The 20,144-nt window shown below is 49.1% G+C and overlaps 1 long non-coding RNA gene across 1 annotated transcript in view; it reads right to left on the bottom strand.

Annotated features, from left to right (window-relative positions):
- Positions 1 to 20,144, bottom strand: part of LOC135304226 (uncharacterized) — a 90,466-nt gene that overhangs the window by 16,321 nt on the left and 54,001 nt on the right. Inside the window, exons 2-3 of the long non-coding RNA XR_010365635.1 lie at positions 2,813 to 3,713; positions 780 to 1,057 (exon numbers count right to left, since the gene is read on the bottom strand). This is a non-coding gene — a long non-coding RNA (uncharacterized LOC135304226). The remainder of the gene's footprint in view (positions 1 to 779; positions 1,058 to 2,812; positions 3,714 to 20,144) is intronic.

Below are 20,144 nucleotides of genomic sequence, written 5' to 3'. Positions count from 1 at the left end.
AAGGATTATGCTACTAATCAAACCCAACATCTCACAAGTTTGAACACCTAACGCCTTATTCACAGCTGAAAACGTACCAAAACCTGTCTCATGAAGAGATGTCCTTTAGATTAAAACCAAAGCAAATTTTATCCAATTTTTTCCAGATTTTGCTTACTGGATGTGCGTAACAGGAAACTGAGATGTGTCAGTAAAATCTGGGCTGCCCCATGAGGTAAAAGCAGCGTAAATGTTGCCACACACCACTGGAGGGTTTGGGATAAGAGATGGCCTTGGACCACATTTCAAAATCAGATGCTGCTGCTTGAAGAAGACAGACAGTAAGATAAAAAAGGCAATGAAATGGGAGTGGAAGCAGAGGCTCTGGAGTCTCCATCCTGCCTCCCTTTGTGTCCATCTATCTTAAGGGCTGCATCTCCCAGTGAAAACTGGTAAAAACTGTGGGTGTAATTTGGATGTTCTGCTGGAAGCAAATAAGGCAACTTTGTCCATAATGGAAATTTTCCCCACATTAGGAGGCAAATAACTTCAGAAAAGGACAATTTGGGTTCTGTATACATCGTGGGTTTATATGGGTGCAGTAAAACATCTGCAGAACCCAAAGTAACACATTTCCTAATTCTCTGATGTGGTTGGAGTTCAGCACAAGATGGGATGCCAAATGAAATACAGCTATCACAGGCTGGCCCTCCCCACTCAGACATTCAGCTCTGCAGAAAGTCACGTCCATGCAGAAGCACACATATGTCCCCAGCTCTGCGTGCACACCATCCACCTACCCACAGAAGATTCTTTGGATGCTCTGCTGTGACATTTATTGACAAAGTCCCCGAGGTATCACACCTATTCTTTCTGGCATTACCCGCGTAGTGCAAGATATAAAATTCTTGGTGGATGTTCCAAGTTTGTATTTAATAGACCTGGAGGCTCTGAGTGCCTTTTCACAGATTGTGTTCCAGCTGTCTCGGATATTTGAATGTGCAGGTCCTGGTCCCATGCTGTGCAAACAGGCAGCCTCCCACGCATTCTGTGTACCGGCAGGAATTTATGAGCCTCTCTGTAAAGGAAATAACAGTGAGTTAAGAAGGGGTTATGTAAAGCTCGGAGATTGAGAAGTAGCTCAGTTAACTCAGTACAACTTCCCAACATCACCGTTATGTTTCAGCTGATTTACAAATACAGGAGGCCTTCAGCTGGTGATTCATATTCCTGCTGAAGCAGATGGGGGGGGAGGGAGGAAGTATAATCACTGTCTCTGCATAAATCTCATGTCACTGAAAGGCTCCTACCTTGAAACCTCATATTCATTAACCATCTTTTGCAAAAGCGAGTGTCTGAATTGAGCTGCAAGTCCCAAGGCACCGGGGGATATTCTGGTACCAATCAAGTGGATGAAAAAATAACATATGAGGTGCTGGCCATTTGTTTTCCATCTCATGCCACGGGGATTTCTTGCAAATTGCCCTTTATTGCAGATACTACAGGCAGTGCATCAGAAAGCACATGAAGGGATGGGCAGAGCCTGACAGCCCTGTCAGGAGCACTGAGGCTGCAGCAGGGCCAGTGCAGAGGCTGCAGGGAGTGACCATCACCACGCACAACGATCCATGCTGGGCACTGATTAAAATAAAACCTCACACTTGCAGGACCCTTTTTAGCTTTTCTCCCCCCACAAAGTGGAAACCAGCCTGTAGGTATTGGAGACACCTGTCTGCAAGCCTCCTTTTCAAAGGCAGCAAGCAGGTAACAGGGTCTGAACAGCAAAACCTTTCCTGTTCAAGAGCAGGTTGTATTTAGCAGCCTCACATCCCTTCTCAGTTACAAACAAGACACAAAATGCAAAAGCTGCATGCCACTCAGCTTAACAAGTTCAGCATTATTTATTTAATGTCCCTCAGAACATGAATATTTGAAGTGGACAATGACCTCTAAGCAGAAGAAAGTTACCAAAATCCCTATGTGCCACCTCCCCACCCAGAGGCCGAGCTGAGTTTGCTGCTCAGCTCGGGTCAGAGGGGAGCAGAGCAGAGGCACCATCCTTCACCTCGGGCTGTCCCCGACCTGCACAACTCCTGTTGCCACAAACGTGCCTGCAGAGCCCTGGCTGTGTCCCCAGGCTCCTCTCAGAGCAGGGCAGGAGGCAGCAGGGCTGGCACGGAGCCCAGAGCTCAGGTGTGTCCCCAGCGAGCTGCACAGGAGGTGGCAGCTCTGAGATTTTGGCAGGCAGGCAGGCTGCCCAGCCAGGGGTCACAGCCCCTGTGCTGGGCTGGAGGCTGACCTCAGCTGCCACATGAAAGGTTCCATCCCAAACGGAGGCTTTCACAAACATTTCTCCTCACCTTACCCCAAGCTAGTGCCAGCATCAAACATTTTTAACCTCACAAAATATTCTATCCATTTTTACTCTCCTAAAAAAAGTTTTCTCCTCTCCCAGCTTTCCTGAGACTGTTACTAACATGTTATGCACTTTTTTTTTTTTTTGCAGGCATTTCTATAAAAATTCTCAGATATCTAGACAAAACCACTGACAATTCTCCCCAAAAACCACCAACTGCTTTGAAGATTTTCAAGACAAAACCAACAGTGAACATGGCATCTTCTCCACATTCCTCAGCCAAAAGCATTGCTGATCTGGAGAGGTTTTTGGGTGGCTTTAGGAGCACCTCTGAGCGCCGTGGTGGGGCCAGCCCCAGCCCCATGCAGGCACCACCTGCAGAGGATGTGTCATCAGCACTGTCACACGGCCAGAGACGCAGGTGGAGCCACGTGGGGCAGGCTCATCTGGAAATCAGAGATAATCATATCTCCCTACCTGGCAGGCCCATTAGGGGATATCTTCGTTAGCGCTGGGGAGGCAATCAGGACGTCACCATGATGAGAGCCATAAAAAGCTGTCCCTGAATCGTGTCAGTCACAGCCAGCCCAAGCCCAGTGCTCCCCTCTCTCCTCCTGCACACCAGTGAGACAGCCCAGATTTAAAAGCCAAGGAGCTGCCTGCCATTTTCTCTGGTGTTTTAGCCACTGGGACTCAAGCTTTGCCAACTGTTAGCACCTAATGTTGCAACCAGCACATTTCAGCTTCAGCTTGTGAGATTTCTGGCATTTCACTCAAAAAGATGCTGAGTTCCTAAAAAAAGCCCTTTTTGCAATGGAAGCTTCTCATGAAAAATTGTTCACACCCATTTTTTTTTCCACCAAAGTGTGTTGAAAGCCAAAGAAAAAAAGCCAAGAAGAAAGCAGCGAGCAAGCAGAGCTGGAGAGCTCCCTGGGGAGATGAGGCCCTGGCTGGTGTCCTGCCAGAGCAATGGTGTGATTCACTCTGCTGTCTGCTTCTCAGGGCTGGGACCTTCACGAGTTTCTCCTTCTGTCCAGGAAAAAGAAGAGCTGAAATAATCATCACCAAGGGACAGGGCCACACAAAATCTTCCCTGTGGGACGTGAAGCCATCCCTGGCACAGGGATGCTTGTGCCACCCAGGAGAGGGGCTGGACGTGGACCAGGCTGGGCTCTGTTCTCGTTTCACTGCTTTTCAGCAGCTCCTGCAGGAATCAAGCACTTCCCAAACGTGTTCTCACCTCAACAACCGAAATCCCAGCTCTTCCAAGCTGTGGTTTCTTCAGGCAGCCCCAGCAGCCTGCCCTCCTCCTCCATCTGACAGCTCAGGAGAGAAAGCAGATTTCTGGGTGCAGTCTGACACCAGGCCAGCCTGAGAGCTGGAAATCAAAGTGGATGAGAAGTAGATTCATTATAGACTAATTAAGCCAGCAAAAGACTCCTGCACAAAGGTTGATGACATTCACTTCAGGATAATTTGGAAATAAATATGAGGATTCATAGAAGAAAAAAAATGCAGTTGGGAAAAGATATTTTTGAAGCATAAATATAGCTCATTTCTAGCCCCCCTCCTCCACATATCAATTAATGAAGCAAATCATCTGTCTGAATCAAAGACGTGGGGGAAAAACACAGTTATCTATTTGAACTCCAAAAAAATTAAAGGATTCAAAATGAAACATATAATTAGCCTGTAGGACTCTCTGCTGTAGGTTATTGAGGCAAAAAAGAAATAAAAAAACCCTTACTAACTTTCAAAAAGGACTCGACAGCTACAAGAATAGCTTTTGCTGCTCTACAAAAGAGGGGAAAATGTTCATCTTCTGGAGACAAGCAGGCCCAGCCAGAGCCCAGCCCTGGGCTACAGCACTTGTAATTGTGCCCTTACACAGGCTCCGGCTGTTGTCAAGTTTTGCCACCTTTATGTTCTTTTACTGGCCTTTATTTTATTTTTTTCACCTGCTTGCAGATGCAGGAGCATCCCTGTGCCCACCCTGCCCTGGCTGGGGCAGCTCCCCGTGTGCTCACCTGACCTCCCCAGGACCACGAGGGACACGGGGACAAAACCTTTCATCTGCCAGGACCTGTGCTGATGGCACTGGTGCCTGAGACTGCTGAACCTCCCTCAGGGATGGCAGCTCTGGGTGCCCTGAGAGCAGGCAGAGAGCAGAGAGCCCCACACGACACCCGTGTCATGGTTTGGGATGGGAGGGAAAGATGTTAAATTACTGTGATCTCATGAGACGTTTAAACAGGGAAAAAAAGAAAAGTAGACCTATACTTCCAAGAAAAGAAGTCTAGCAGGAAAAGTAGTTTAACACACTGTCACTTACACAAAAAACTTTACATCACTTCCCCAGATTTTCCCCCCGTTCCAAACCAGGACAGCCGGGCGTGCCAGGCTGCACCCCCAGGTTTGTGCTGCTGTGGTGGAAAGCACAGAGCTCTCACAGGGCATCTCCTGCAGGGCACGGGGCTGGGGGGCACCAGCTGCCACAGAGGGCTGAGTTATCCAGCTGGCTGTGTGCTGTGTTTGGAGCCCCTGGGCAGTGCCACAGAGGGCTGAGTTACCCAGCTGGCTGTGTGCTGGTGCCCTGCAGCTCCTGGGCAGTGGCAGAGGAGGCTGAGTTTCCTCACCTAGCTGTGTGCTGTGTTTGAAGCTCCTGGGCAGTGGCACAGAAGGCTGAGTTTCCTCACCTAGCTGTGTTTTGTATTTGAAGCTCCTGGGCAGTGGCACAGAAGGCTGAGTTTCCTCACCTAACTGTGTGCTGTATTTGAAGCTCCTGGGCAGTGGCAGAGGAGGCTGAGTTTCCTCACCTAACTGTGTTCTGTATTTGAAGCTCCCGGGCAGCTCCTGGCACAGAGGGCTGAGTTTCCCAGCTGGCTGTGTGCTGTTTGAAGCTCCTGGCAGCAGCTGGCACGGGGCACTGGCAGGGCTGGAGTGCTCTGTGCCACTGGGGCACCTTGTTAGAGCTGGGCTGAAAGGAGAAGCTCAGTGGCAAAGCAGCCAAAGGCTGGGCAGGAGCTGTGGGTGTGGATGTGTGGGGAGGTGAGCATTGCTCTGGACAAGGCTGGCCCTGCCTTGCACACATTCAGCACACAACACTCCTTAGAGGTGCCTTTTTCCCAGCGATTATCACTTGCACAAACATGAAATACCTGCGGGCCACCTCTGCAAAGCCAGTTTACCCTGGCTGTTTATCTGGGATGAAAGCAGCAGGGGCTGTGAGAGGTGCCAGGCAGGATGGGCAGCACTGGGTCCGTGCCTGCATCACTGAGAAACAAGTGCAAACCACCCTGGCAGGGGGCTGGGGGCATTTCCCTGAGCTCTGCACACTGGAAACCCCTCCTCAGAGCCAGGGGAAGCTCCTGCTCCGGGCCTGTGATGAAGTTTTGGAGAGGGGCAGCTCAGCAGGACCCAGCCGTGCCCAAGCGAGTGACAATTTCACACCTCTGCAGGTGGAGCAGAGGTTCCACCAGCTCAGTTAAAAATTTACAAGCCACTTGATCATGATCTTAGGGATAAAATAACCACAGTGAACCGAAAATTATTCCCTCACAAATAAGATCACTTCAACTAAGTTACTTCCTTCCCCTTCATAGGAGATTTAAGGTTTTTCTCTCTTCCTCTGCAATCTGGCTCCCTTTTGAAGTTAAAAGAAAGAAAGGTTCAGGGGCTTTTTTTACTTAAGAAGAAAAAACAACCTTCTCCTCTTTGAAACTATTTTTTTTAGACAATTGCTGTCTCAAATTTTAACAAATATTCGCTAATTTGCACCTTGTTCAAAAGCAAAACAGTAGGTTTGATTTTTTTATTAATTTTTTTTTTTGTGTACTGAATGTTACTTTCCCTTTCTTTGTCTTGGTGGCAGAAGGGAGAGTCTTAAAGAAATCAAACTACCAGCTCCCTTCCAGATTTTCACAATTTGTTATATAATTTCTTAAAAGGAGCCATAAGGCCACTTGGAGGGAAAACAAAAATCTTCTAAAAAGAAGAAAGAAAATAGATTTTTTTCACCCATCTTCTTGTAGATGAAGTAGATGAGACTAAAAGAGGCATTTCATTTGAAACATTGAATTCGAGCCCAAGAAAAAAAGCTGACAAGGTGTCCCTGCTAGGAAATTCATTCTTAGCAAGCAGACAGAGGAAACCAAGAGACTTTCTTCAAGGACAAAGAGAAAGGAAGTTTGGGAAAATATGAGCTCAATTTAAGACACCCATTTTTGGTGTTGGTTTTTTTTTGGGTTGGTTTTTTTGGGTTGGGGGTTTTTTTTTGGGTTGGTTTTTTTTTGGGTTAGTTTTTTTGGGTTGGTTTTTTTTGTTTTTGTTGTTGTTGTTTTGGGGGGTTTTTTGTTTGGTTTTTGGGTTTTTTTTTTTGTTTGGTTTGGGTTTTTTTGTTGTTGTTGGTTTTGGGTTGGTTTTTTTTTTTGGGTGTAGGGGTGTTAAATTTCTTTTTCCTCAGCTGTATGAGAATAGACGTGTGGGTTTGTTTGCCCCAGGAGCAGAACTGGGGTTCTGTGTGCTCCAGGTAGGGATGATGGGCAGGACTGGGAGCAGGCAGAGCTCTGTGTCTCAGCTCACCCCAGAAACACCACGGGGCTTTAGTGCCGGTTTGGAAGCAGGTGCTCACACTGCTCACACTGCTCCGTGTTGCTCCAGCAACAAGGAGCTCATCTGGGCAGCCACGGAGCCTCCCCGGGGAGAGCAGCACCAGCAGGGTGTCACAGCCATGGGGCTGCCCAAAAACGGGGAGCAGAGGGGCTCAGCACCGTGGTGCCGCTGCCCCAGGGGCTTGGGAGGGGTTTGCAGTGCCAGACACTGCAGGAATGTTCTGAAATTCTCCTGAAGCATCCCTTGGAGAGGCTGGCCAGTCCTCTGGGAACCAGTGGCCTTCATCCCTGAGCCTGCCTCCATCTGCTCCCTCCACACCAGCACCCTTCATCCCTCCCCAAGGGAGGCTGAGGAAGGCTTCCCCCAAGGGATGAAGGTGATGAAGCTGAGGAAGGCTCCCAGCCTGTCCTTTCCCAAAGGGAGCAGGTTCTCCTGCAGCTGCTGTGAGCAGCACGAGCAGCAGCTCCCCCCAGGCTACCCCAAAACCACACTGACAGGACAATTCCATCTCCTCCAGGATGGGATAGAGCTCCTCACGCCCAGCCCGGGCTGCTGCAGCTCCCAAACCACACTGACAGGACAATTCTGTCTCCTCCAGGATGGGATAGAGCTCCTCACGCCCAGCCCAGGCTGCTGCATCCCCCAAACCACACTGACAGGACAATTCCATCTCCTCCAGGGTGGGATAGAGCTCCTCGTGCCCAGCCCAGGCTGCTGCAGCTCCTGCAGCCCCCAAACCACACTGACAGGACAATTCTGTCTCCTCCAGGATGGGATAGAGCTCCTCACGCCCAGCCCAGGCTGCTGCAGCCCCCAAACCACACTGACAGGACAATTCTGTCTCCTCCAGGATGAGATAGAGCTCCTCACGCCCAGCCCAGGCTGCTGCAGCTCCTGCAGCCCCACAGCTGCAGAGCAGCCCCAGCAGAAGGTGCTGGGCACAGGGCCTGGGGTCTGGGGGGCTCCATCCACTCCAGGGGGGAGTGGGGAGGCAGGGAGCACACAGAGAGAGCCAGGGCTCACAGGGATCAAGGTGTTTCTGGTAAAACAGGCTGATTTCACACCAGCACTGCAGCTGGGCAGGGGAAAGGCTGCGTGGCTCTGGGGGGAAAACACCAGCCCCTGGCTTGTTGTTGTTTGTGGGTTTGTGAGCTCCAGAGTGTGTGCTGGTGGGAGTGTTTGCACAGCCCTAATCAGCTAAACAGTTTGTCTGCAGCCCAGCAAGAATGGCAAATTAACCCAGGATTCTGGTGCTGGAGACATTTTGTACTGAAAAGATGTGTTTGGTGGCAGACTCTCAGATTCCCTCCTGGATCACACATTTCCATCAAGGATGTTTTCTCTCCAATATAAAGCAAGGGAAAACAAAACCAAACAGCCAAACACCCTTTCCAACAAAAATAAATGAGATTAAGCATCAAAACATGTCTGCCATTTGCTTACAGAAAAATATAAAGTCAAAGCCTTCACTAGCAGACTTTCAGGTCTTTTCAGCTCAAAACATCAGCTCATTTACAAGTTTCCCCCAATTTTTTATAGTACTTTCAGATGAAAGCCAAACCAGCATTAATCCAAATGGAACTTCCCTTTTTCTCTTTCCATCTTTTTCCACTGAATTCTCCCTCTGGGACCATCCCCGTCAGTTCTCTCCTCTCCAGGGAGATTTACAGATCCATTCAAGGATGCACAGCCAAGCCCAAGGAGGTTCCACGGCCCCGTTCCTGCCTGCTGAAACAGGGCCACCAGCTGAGCCCAGCCCCTGCACGGGGCACGTGGAATGCCCAGCCCTGGGCCAGCCTGCCCCACCTGGCCAGGTGTGCCCCTGCTTCTCTCAGTGAAGGAGATCTGCTGCATTTTGCCCTGGTGTGTCTCCAGCTGCTCCTCCTCGCTGGGAGCCCAGCACAGCAGCTCCTCCACCAGCTGAGCAGCAGGGCACCAGCACCTGCCCCTCCTCTATGGGTCACTTGATGATGGCATGCAAATGAAAAGTGTTCTGCATTCATAGAGCCTGGCCATGATGATATTGTGATAAAGATAATGGACCTGAGCTCCCACTGCAGCAGGGAACGGGTTTCAACCACATCCTGCTTCGTTAGCAGCCACCCCAGCCCTCGTGCAGTCATTCAATTAAAGGTGCACTACAAAGCTCTGGCTGTGTGAGGAGGACAGGGACAGGTGAGCAGGGCAGAGCACCAGTTCAGGGACCCCTTTTTTGCTCCTTCAAGACACACAGCGAGGTCACCACTGTTTGCTCTTTTCCTCCCTCTATTCTTTACCTGTGTGGTTTTCACAGATTACAGAACCAGGTTTCAGCTTTGCTGGCCCAGATTGCTCCTCCCTCCTCCCCAGCCATATCAAAAGCCACAGGAGGGTATTTACACAAGGAAATCTTTGCAGAGAATCCCCTCCCTGGTCCCTGTGGAGCACTGGGTTTGTTCTTCCCCAGCTCCATGCAGCAGAAAAGCTGCTTTCAACCCTACCTCCTGCAAAGAGAGCAGTGCCAGCAGTGCAGAGCCTGCTCCTGCCTGCACAGGCATCGCTCCCTGCCTGCTCTGCCTCCACCCTGGGCACGGCCCAGCCCTGCTCTTGGTGGCACATGGCATTCCCATGGCCCTGCAGCCCTGTCGTGATGCTTGGGGCTGCACCTCTCTCCACAGCTTGTGGGACTGACTCCTGCAGCAGCTCCACAAGGCAAATATCTCAACACAGAGACACTTCTCCAGTAATTATTCTGTCTTAGCTTTTGGTAGCAAACCAAGGAAAGCAGAATCTGAAGTCTCGTCCTGCCTGCTGGCACCCTTGTGTGCCCAGGCAGGAGCCATTCCCACAACCCCTCACTGCAAATAATTCCCCAAGCTGCTTCCCAGCACCCAGGGGAGAGGAAAAGATCATTATTGCTTGCAAAATGAGACTGGGAAGAAAATATACAACCAGTCCAAAGCAGTAATTGTATTTCCCAGGGCAGCCAGATACTGAAGGAACCAGCTGCAGCTCTGGCTGCTCATCCCCAGCCAGCTCTGGGCACACAGCACATGAGTACCCAGGGCACTGCTGCCTCCGTGGGGCAGGGCAGGGATGGGAAGTCCCTGGAAGTATTTAAAGCCAGGTTGGATGGGGCTGTGAGCAGCCTGGCCCACTGGAAGGTGTCCCTGCCCATGGCAGGAGTTTGGAAAGAGCTCACTTTTAAGGCTCCTTCCAACCCAAGACATCCATGAACGTGTGACTGATTCTTTTTTTTATGGTTCCATGGGTGCTGCCTGCTCTGTAGGGATGGGGCTGAAAGCTGCAGCCACAGCCTCCCCCACTCCTTCCAGAGCCCCAGGTTGGCTGCAGTCCCAGCTGGAACCAGCAGGCTTACCTGGGGTCACACCCTGAGGAACCTGCTCCTCTCCAGCCCAAGGGCTCAGGGAGAGCCCCCCACACTCGCCCTCCTGAGGGTCCAGTGCCACCCATCCTGCTGCTGCAGCCCCACATCCCCCGTGGCTGCTGTGGCCTGAAGTCTTGTGTTTGTTTCCCTTCACTGCAGACTTGCAAGAATAAATGTGAAAGCTGGGGAAAGAGCTCCTAATGCCCCCCCAGGAGCAGAGCTATTCCTTGCTATGCTTTAGACTGTTAAGATGTTGCTGCCTCTTTTTCTCCCCTCCTGGCTGCTGCAGAGCCAGGAGCTGGGCTCGGGGAGCAGCTGAGCATCCCAGCCCCAAAGCAGGGAGCAGGATGGGGCTCACGGCTCCCGTCCCACAGCGAGCTGGCCTGCCTCCTCCCAGCAGCTGCAATGAAAGGCTTTGAACCTAAAAATGAAAGGAGAAAGGGAAAGGATGTTCCCTTTCCTCCCCTGGCACATCCACACGCACACACACTCTCCTGCGGACTTCTCCTGCGCCTGCTATATCAAATGGCCGTGTCTTTTTGAAGTTACCATGGCAGTGAGAGCAGAGCAACAGCACAACTCGCACAGGGGGAGAGAGCAAAGGAAAAGCACCGGCACAGGGAAGGGGAGGACAGAAAGGGGCCGAGAAGATCCTCTGATGTCTACAAGATGTGGTGCAGGGAAGGCTTTCCCACCGGAGAAATTAAAATAAGCAAATAAATATCCAGCCATGAGAGGGCAGACAAAAAGTAAAGAAAAGCGAGATCTAAGAGCAGAGCTGGGAAAAGGACTAAAGTGGAAGCCAAGCAGAGACAGAAATTGAACTAATTAGAGAACAAGGTGTGTACAGGAAGAAAAAGAGATGTAGGTGAAAGAGGATTTGGCATCCAAACCTAGAACGAGGATACTTCCAGGAACAAAAGAAGAGGTGCCAGTGACAGGTTGCTTTGGGGCAGCCAGTTCAGCCACTGCCAGCAGTCTCAGGATCCCCTCCCACCCTAAACCCTGGGGAGCATCCTTGGCAGACCTCTGGCTCTCTAAGGCCAGGTCCTGCAGTCACCCTCTTGGCTGGGTTTGCCTGCCCTGAGCAGCTCAGTACCAGGTTTGAGCTCAGGGGTGTTCCACACCAGGAAACCCCCAGACCCTGCTGAGCCCCGCTGCGGCGCTCCCTGCAAACCCAGGCTGACCCCACCTTATCACACCCTGCTGCGTGTGCACGGGCTGGAGCAGGCAGGGAAATGCTTCAGGAAGCTGGCACACAGAGGCAGCACGGGCTGAGGAGCAGGGGACAGCCTTATCTCAGGGCAGGCGTGCTGCTGGCTGCACACAACCACGCTGCACCGCTCCATTTGCTCTCCGTGCGCGAGAATCCTGTCCTCCCTGAGCCAGGAGCCAAGCCTTCCCTCTGCACCTGGAAAATGTGAAGCTGGGGCTCTGAGGAGCTCAGGACCAGCCTAGAAAACCCCCTGCACGCTGGCTGGGAAAGCAGCACTGACCTGTCTTCCAGCCCAGATTAGGTGTCTTCTAGCGCGGATCTAATCTACCCCAGCAACAAGGACTCAGCATTTCCCTCTTGGGCTATTCCACAGATTTCCATGCCAGAAAGTCATTCAAAGCATCCCATTTTTTCTCAGCATGAGCCTGTACTCCCAGTAGAGCCATGCTAAATAATTCCTTTTTGCTTTGGAAGTTTAAAATCTTCATCTGTCATTTTGGCATTGTACCTTACTTAAAATGGTTGACATTTCTTCAATTCCAGGCTTACCTGGAGGGTGCTAAGCAGAAGACCAAGAGACTGGAAAACTTTGCAAAGCAAAAATCTTATAGAAGAGGAGTGTGGGATGGAAACAGCATCCCACGCATACTTAAATACCAGCATCCAGAGTGAGCAGGATTATGATTGCTTGGCCTGAAACAAATGGTTCCACTTTTGCTGCTGCTAATACCATTAAATAACCAAGAGAGCGAATGTCACTGATTAGAAAATAGCACAGAGCGTTTGCAAGCACTAATCAACTTCACAGAAATGTTAACTTTCAGACCTAAAAAACCCTTGACAGTGTCCCTGTGAAGTTATTTCGGGTGAGGCTCTGCATAGCGGAGCTGTCCCCTCGCATTAGGCTTGATCCCTGCTCGCCGTGTGCAGCACGGTGAACCCTTAATGCCTTTCAATTACATGACAAGCAAAGCAACTTATTGGTGCTCTTTATGTTAATGTCCCAATATTTTTCATATTTATGATATCTAATTACATTTGCTCCTGATAGTGATGTAATGTTTAGGTATGGAAGATTGAGAAGACCGCTCTAATGTTAATATATTTACATTATTAAAAAGTAATACATTACATAGGCAGTCTGCTGTGTAGGGCTGGATTTTTAGATGAGCTCTCAAGGCAAATCCATTATCTTCTCCCTCCTCCTGTCCCCTGTACAGATTCTGATAACTGGCAGTGTTTAAAGTGACTGCAGCTGGTATCATGGTGCCAAAAGGGAAAAGGTATCTTACACATGCATGAAATTAAATAGGCCCAGGGGTCTCAGAGGACCACACTGCATTACCAGGCACAGGAATTCAAGACATTAGCTGAGAAGATCAGCATTGCAAAAATGGTGCAAACAAAACCCTCAAGAGGGCTGGGGAAAGGCGGGCTCCCTGTGCAGTGCCATCAGAGGCGCTTTGTGTGGGAGTCTTTTAGCTGGAAGAGAAGTCTCCTCAAGACCCTTTGGTTTTAAACTGCCTTTTCTCTTTGGCCAGGGAATCCTGCCTGTCTGATGATCGTCAGGACATGCTGCACATCTTATTGCCCTCTTCAGGTGAGGAGAGATGATGTGTTTATAGAGAGGTTTTGCTGCTCTGTTCCCTAAGGATCACCTTCTTGGAGGGACACGCTCCCTTTGGGACTGTCTCCTCCTCAAATGCTTCCTCGCCCGTCACATCTTCGGAAGTTCACCAAGGAAGCCAAGACCCAGGCTGGAGCTTCATACATTTTTTAGACACACCTCAAGTGGCTAACTCAGGGCTAAAATGTGTTACTCAGTATTACATGTCTGCTTGACTCAGGAAAGATGTCAGCTGCAGATGAAAATTGGGGGACGGGAGGCAGAAGCTGAGAGCAGCCTTTCACCAGGGAATATTCACCAACCCAGCAGGTGCTGAGCACCTTCATCTTCTGCTGTGATCTGTGAGAGATGAGCTGGAGCCACACCTCGTCCAAATCCAACAGCTCAAACACTGGCTCCACAGCAAAACCCCTAAAGAGCCCTTCTCTCACAGCGAAAATGAGTGAGAAACACAAGGGGACACAAAGGTGTCCAGCAGCACCAGTGCTGGAGGAGAGACCAGTGCAGGGCTCATTTACAAACTCCTAAGAAATGACAAATGGGTTTTTAATGAACAGCACCCGCAGCAGCGGTCTCAAGGCTCAAGTGGTTGACACTGAGAAAAGACAAGTCTGGGGCACACAAGCCCTGCTAATAAACACGAGATAACAAAACAAAATAATAAAAAACAGACACAAATAATTTCAGAATCTGTACCAACTTCAACAAGTCTACCTGATCTCCCATGAGCTACAGGTTGTGCTGTCAGTCACACATTAGGAACCCCCTGCCAGGGCACATGCACTGTGACAGGCCCTGAGTGCCACCTGGAAGGACAGCTTGGCCCTGGCCAGGTTAACAGGACAACGAGGAGATGGGGAGGTGGCCCTCCAGCACCCGGGATTTCCATTCAGTACAACACGCTCAGATCTTTCAAAAGGAAAATACACAAAACTAGGTCTTCCTGGCTATTTCTACTGCTTTGGATGTGATTTCTGTCTCCTCAGAGTGATGTGTGCTTACACTGAGGAATTGGAAATGACTCCTGAGTCAGTAATAGTGGTGGGGAGGAGGGGGTTGCCTGCAAGTCAGAACTCATCTACATTGACAGAGAAGTTGTAAGGCTGCTTCTGTGATTTCCACCCAAATTAAGCCTAGCACAAAGGAGGATTCTCAACCTCTTCTTTTAATGAGCACAGAGCTATAAGGACAATTACTCTGAATGAAATAAAATTAATTAACACACACATTTGGGGACTAAAAATGCTTATTATCTAATATGTATGAATTTGACTTAGCTTAAAATTAATGACAGAGCCAGGATGAACGTGGCATTCAGGTTACATGAAACTGCAATAAACATGGTGCAAAGAGAGATGTTGCTGATCCCTTTAATATCAGCACTGTGAGAGCTCAGAAGAGCGGATGAAAGCATGTGCTATACATAATTTTCATAGAAATTTGCTTCAGTTGAGCTTGTACTTTACATGTGTTTTAACAACTGAACTTGCTGGCAGGAGTGAGCTTGGCAAAGTGATTATTAGGTAATACTTCTATGAATATTTTCAGGAGCTGGAATTCTCCTTTGGAAAAAGGCTTGCACAATGCAGCACTTTGCTCTCCGGGATGCCAGGAGCACTCTCGTAATTGATGGAGGCTGTGGTTGCCTGCATCCTGGCATTTCAGCCTGCTTCAAATGCTTCATCAGGAATTTTTATTCTTGGAGGATTCTTTCAAGGAGAAGCATCCATCCAACCTGAGAACATAAGTACACCATGTGGCCCACTGATCCAATTAGACTGACCAATGCACTTATACTCCAGCGTCCAGAAATATGCAATTAATTAATCACTTACATGCAGTCAACAGGCCACAACTTATTCATCCAACTTATCTAGCAAGAAATAACTGAATTATGAGGACATTCAAGAACATCATAAATTGTTCGTGGATTACAGCAAGGCAAAGTTTATTAAATAACTCATCCAAATTACTTGGGCCATTTTATGTATGACAGAATAATTTTTGTGTATAAGAACTCCTTGGATGATGTTAAAGGGCAATTCTATCTGGATAGTGGCTGTGAAATCACATTTGGCATCTTGAGGACTCCAGCTCAGCATGCTTCTCATATTCCAAAAAAATGTAGAAATGTGTACTTTTACTCATTGGTCCAAGAAATGAGCTTAATGGAAGCGAGGCACCTCGGGCCTGCCTGTGCTGCCTGATAATACAAAGCAAAGCCCTGAGCAGGCGAGAGCTCCCAGCCACCCTCAGCAGAGCCCCTCAGGCCTGCGCCTGGAGACTGCCACCAAAAGCCACCCAAGGATGCACAAACAACAGGAACAAATCCTGCCACGGCTGTGCTGAGGCCAGAGGAGGGTCTGTGCCTGATCATAGCCCCCATTTCCCCAGGCAGGGCTGGAGCTCCGTCCCAGCGCCTCCAAACCCGGGGAGGGAGGAGAATTGGATGCACATGCTTCAACAGGATTTCACCAAGGAGGGCTGGAACTTGGCATGCCTCGTGAATCCAGCTGTCTCCTACACACACAAATCCAAACAGGGACCATGTGAAAGGAGCACAACAAGCCTTCCCTGCTCGTGTACCCGTGTCCACAGGGACCTGGGCCCGGAACAGAAGGAGATGCAGAAAGGATGAAAAGGAGAGCTGGCTCCCCATCCCTCTGCATTCACAGCTGTCAGGAGCACTCCTGGGAGCAGGTTTCTCAGGGCTGGCAGTGCCAAGGAATGGGCAGAGGATGGTGAGCAGCTCTCACTCCCTGCAGTCATTCCTGACTGTCCCTGGCACTGTGTGGCTGCTGTTGGGATTTCCAGGGAGGGTGGGCTCTCTGCAAACCCCAAATGCACCAGGGGTGTGGGGTCAGGGTGCAGGGGGGAAAGATCAATGGGGGAAAAGCCTTGTCCCATGGCTGTGATGGGCTGAGGCAGCTCTAGGGACACAAGGGTTGTCCCCACAGCACCAGTGACAGGGAGTGGCAGTGAAAACAGAATGGAGCCATGCCATCCCTCAGTCAGAAGGGAATGGGTAAGAGTTTTCTGAACTAAGCCACAGGTTTTTGCATGTAACCCCATTTTTCTACAGCGAAATCTCCCGTGTATAACTCCCATGTAATTCCTTATTCAATACTTCTATAATCCTATTTTTCTTCTGGGGAGATTTCCTTCACTTCGTCTGCCCCCAGATCCACACCAGGATAGAGGCTCGATTTATTCCTGAGGGAGAAAACTATCACCACTCCTCCCAGCTGCTGTGAAGCCGTCTCTCAACCCTGCAGAGGCAGGACCCTTTCCTACTCCTGTTATTAGCATTCCCTACTACTTGCATGTTATTTTTCTTTTTCCTCTTCATTCTCTTTTTTTTTTTAACTTCTGCAGTGAATTCTGCTTCAACACCCACATGTCTGCTATTGAAGCCAATCAGCAGGATTGACTCAGGTAAGTTCTTTTATTAGGTACTGATTTCTTTGTGTCTGATGTCTTTATCCAGACTCCTTTGAAAATCCCATTTTGGCTGAGCATATTGAAGCAAATGCCTCTCTCACTCCCTTTCATTAGCAATTTTAGGGCAGCTCTGGCAGGTTTTTCACTCCTCTCTCTTGAACTCAGAGAAAAAAAAAAATCTGCAGTAGTTTTATCTCTTTTCACTGTCTCCAGAGGATGTCCTGCCAACACTCCCCCACCCCCAAAATTGGACAGAAAAATGTAGGTCTTGGGTAGTCTGATGGGCTGAGATCTGGAAGCAACAACATTTCACGACACTGGCTTTCTAATTTCCTCAGACTAGAATTAGTTCTGCCACCAACATTTTGCCCAGGGCCCCCAACCCCAGGAGTGCTCACAGTGTGTGTCTCTCACATATTTTTATGCTCCAATGAGGATGTTCCTAGCAGAGCTCTAACGTGTCTGGCACGGATTCATGTTATATCTAGGTTTTGACATTGGGCCTGCTCCTATAGAAGTCAATGTCAAAATTCCCTGCCAGTGTTCAAGCACAAGGATCAGGCCCACTTCCCTGATTTATGCAAGTTATTTTTATATGATAGCGAATTGGATGCAGTATTATAAAGTCTGGAATTAATCTGCATTCTAATATATTATAAAAACCAGCAAAAAAGAAAAATCCCAAATTAACATCCTCCTTAACCTTTATTTTTATCAAGTGTACTAAATCAACTGAAGAATAATTGCTCTGAGGACTATGCCAAATGAGTGCACATTTAGTTTACATATTCCCTAATGTAATATGAATTGATGAACTTTCTGAGATACACGTGATATAAATGATCATGATGTGCCATTCTTAATTTCTTTCAATTGTCTCTGCGAAAACACTTTGCTCTCAGAATGAAAAGTGAGTTACGTGCATTGCGGACCCACAGGAGAGAAGGAAACATACTTGTAAGAATTTGCCCTTTTGGCAAGAAGTGGAGCTTTTCTGAACGAAAAGGTCAGAACCCTGCTGCACAGCCACTGGCTGGGACTTGGATTGCTGCAGCAGGGAGATTAAATCCAACCCTTCTCAGCTCTAGAAAGGAGCAATCTGAGTTGGGATCACCACACTGTGGTGGTCCTTCCTCTACATCATCATCCTCGTGGGTGCCCCAGCTCAGCTCCCAGCCCAAGACTCAGTCCTGTCTCAGAAGAGAGGAGGAGTGGCTGCTCCTCCTTGTGCTCCTTAGGCCAGCTCTGGGCCAAGGGCACTCACAGCCCAGCTAGAAGGGCGAGCCACAGCCTCACCCTGAAGAAGGGCAAGCAATGAGGCACTGATGTCCCTGTGTGTCTGTCCTGCCCGTGGCACCCTGCTCCCTCTGGCCACAGCAAGCATGAAAGCCTCCGTGGCACCCACCTCCACGAGCATGAAAACCTCCCAATGACCCTCTCTGCTTCTGCTGCTGACCACTGGCAGAGACTCTCTGTGGCATCGTTTCTCTACCACATGCAATTACCAGATGTTTTCCATGCCCTCTGAGTCTCCCAACCTTGTACGACCTTGGGCACATCTTCTCTGGTCTTCAGTTTGCCATCTGTTAACTGGGGCATGATAATGTGTTACAGGTTTTAGAGCCAAATAGGATAAGCAATCATCTGAGCTGGAGTGCTGTATAATAGAGGCCACTGGACTTCCCTGAATTCTCTTTTCAATCAAAGCAAACCTCTTGGAAAATGTATCCTGCTTTGATTTGCTCATAGCTAGACTCTGAGGATGCAGAGGAAATGTGGTAAACGGTGCCAACGTTAATTACTGTCACAGACAGATACGTCTGTGTTCAGCTGCCTGGATGGACTCTGCATTTGCTGAGCACAAGTGTCCAACAGAAAGGTTTGCTGCTCAGACAGCTCAGACCACGATCAAAGCACCTTTCCTTTGCTGCTATGGCACTGAACTGTACTAACAACACACTCTAATAGTAATATTTATCAAACGTTCCAGTGCCTGCCTTCAGCCATATGGTTCCTCCCCGATCTTGCCAAACTCCCCTCCGCGGGTTTGGCACCAGGGAAGGGATGCCAGCGCTGAGCTCTCCCCTCTCCCTGTCCTCTGCACACAATCCACGGCTCCTGGCACCAAGGGGAACCCATCTCCATTAACCTTGATGGGCTCTCCTGCAGTGCCAATAACAGCGCTTGGGGGGATCACAGAGCCTGCTGCCCAGGGAGAAACTTTTCTACTCTGACACCTGTGAGCAATCTGGAGCCATTAGCCATTTCACTCCAATACTAATGATGCTCCCTTCAGTCATTATCACTTATTTTTTTCGTGAAACCCTCGGTAAAGCTGAATCTAACAGGTCATTAAAAGCCCAGGGAAGCCCTGACTGACTTGATCCCAATTGTTCCTTATGTCTGACAAGATTTTCCCTATTGAGCATTTGACTTGCATTTTATGTTGCCTCATTAAACTGTGCTAGACTTTAATCAAGGTCAAATAGGGGCAAACCTGCCTTTCCAGAATCCAAACAGCTCGTACCTAGGTGCTGATCTGCAGCTTGTCTTGCTGCACAGGCTCTCCCCGAGGATGGAGCCCAGTGGATTTAGTTAACGTGGGGCACGACCTGCACCCCACAGGGCCCCGTGGAAAAACCAGGGCACGTGGCTGCTCGTACCTCATTAAAATCTCGTTCCAATCCTACCCCAACGCCTGGACAAGGAATCAGCGAAGGAAGAACGCTGTGTCACAGCATGAATAAAACATATTCTAATTTTATCAACACCTAGAGTCCCGCTCTTTAAAATCCTGAGGTATTTTTTTTCCTTTATAAGGTATATGATGAACAGCCGATTACATTTTTGATGTCTTTTAATGATCATAATTAAGTATGATCCATCATTGTAATTTCACCACTAAATCAAGGTAGATCACCATAACAGTCATGATAAATCATGCTCTTTGCACAACTCTTCCTGGGGATGAACCGGAAAATGAAGTTCGAGGACTTCAGAAGCTCTCTGCTCCATCAGCAGGACGCTGAGCAGCAAGTGCATCCCCTTGGCACTGACAGGATGTGATGAGCACCCAGCTCCCCGTGGATCCACAGGCTCCTGTGAGAGCTGGCCCTGCTCTCCCACATCCCAGCAAGTGCACTCTTGGTCATCCCTTCTGCTCATTTTTCCCCCTGAAAGTCCGGGATCAGTAAAGGAAGGTGATATCTACAGCAAACAGCTCCTTGGGATATTCCCTGTGCAAAGCCTCGTGTTGAATAGAACATTGCTTTCAAAGAGTGGGAATGAAAGAACAGCCCCAGCAGCCATGGCTAAAGCCCAAGTCCTCACTGGAGCTCAGGTATGACCCCTTAGCCCTGCCCATATTTCCAAATGACTCTCCAAGGAAGCTTACACTGGGACCATTAAGGCTTCCACATCACTTCAGGTATCTCATCATAAGTTCCTTAACAGCAAAAATCTTGATTAACAAAATGAATTTTCCCTGGCCAAATTCAAGCTTGAGGGTCTACATGAAAGTCTTTTCCAGACTTTCGTCTGCAATTTC

This window comes from Passer domesticus, chromosome 7, assembly GCF_036417665.1.
Source record: "Passer domesticus isolate bPasDom1 chromosome 7, bPasDom1.hap1, whole genome shotgun sequence".
Taxonomy (NCBI): Eukaryota; Metazoa; Chordata; class Aves; order Passeriformes; family Passeridae; genus Passer; species Passer domesticus.
The sequence above is the reverse complement of the archived record's forward strand: the minus strand, read 5'-3'. Positions and strand labels throughout refer to the sequence as shown.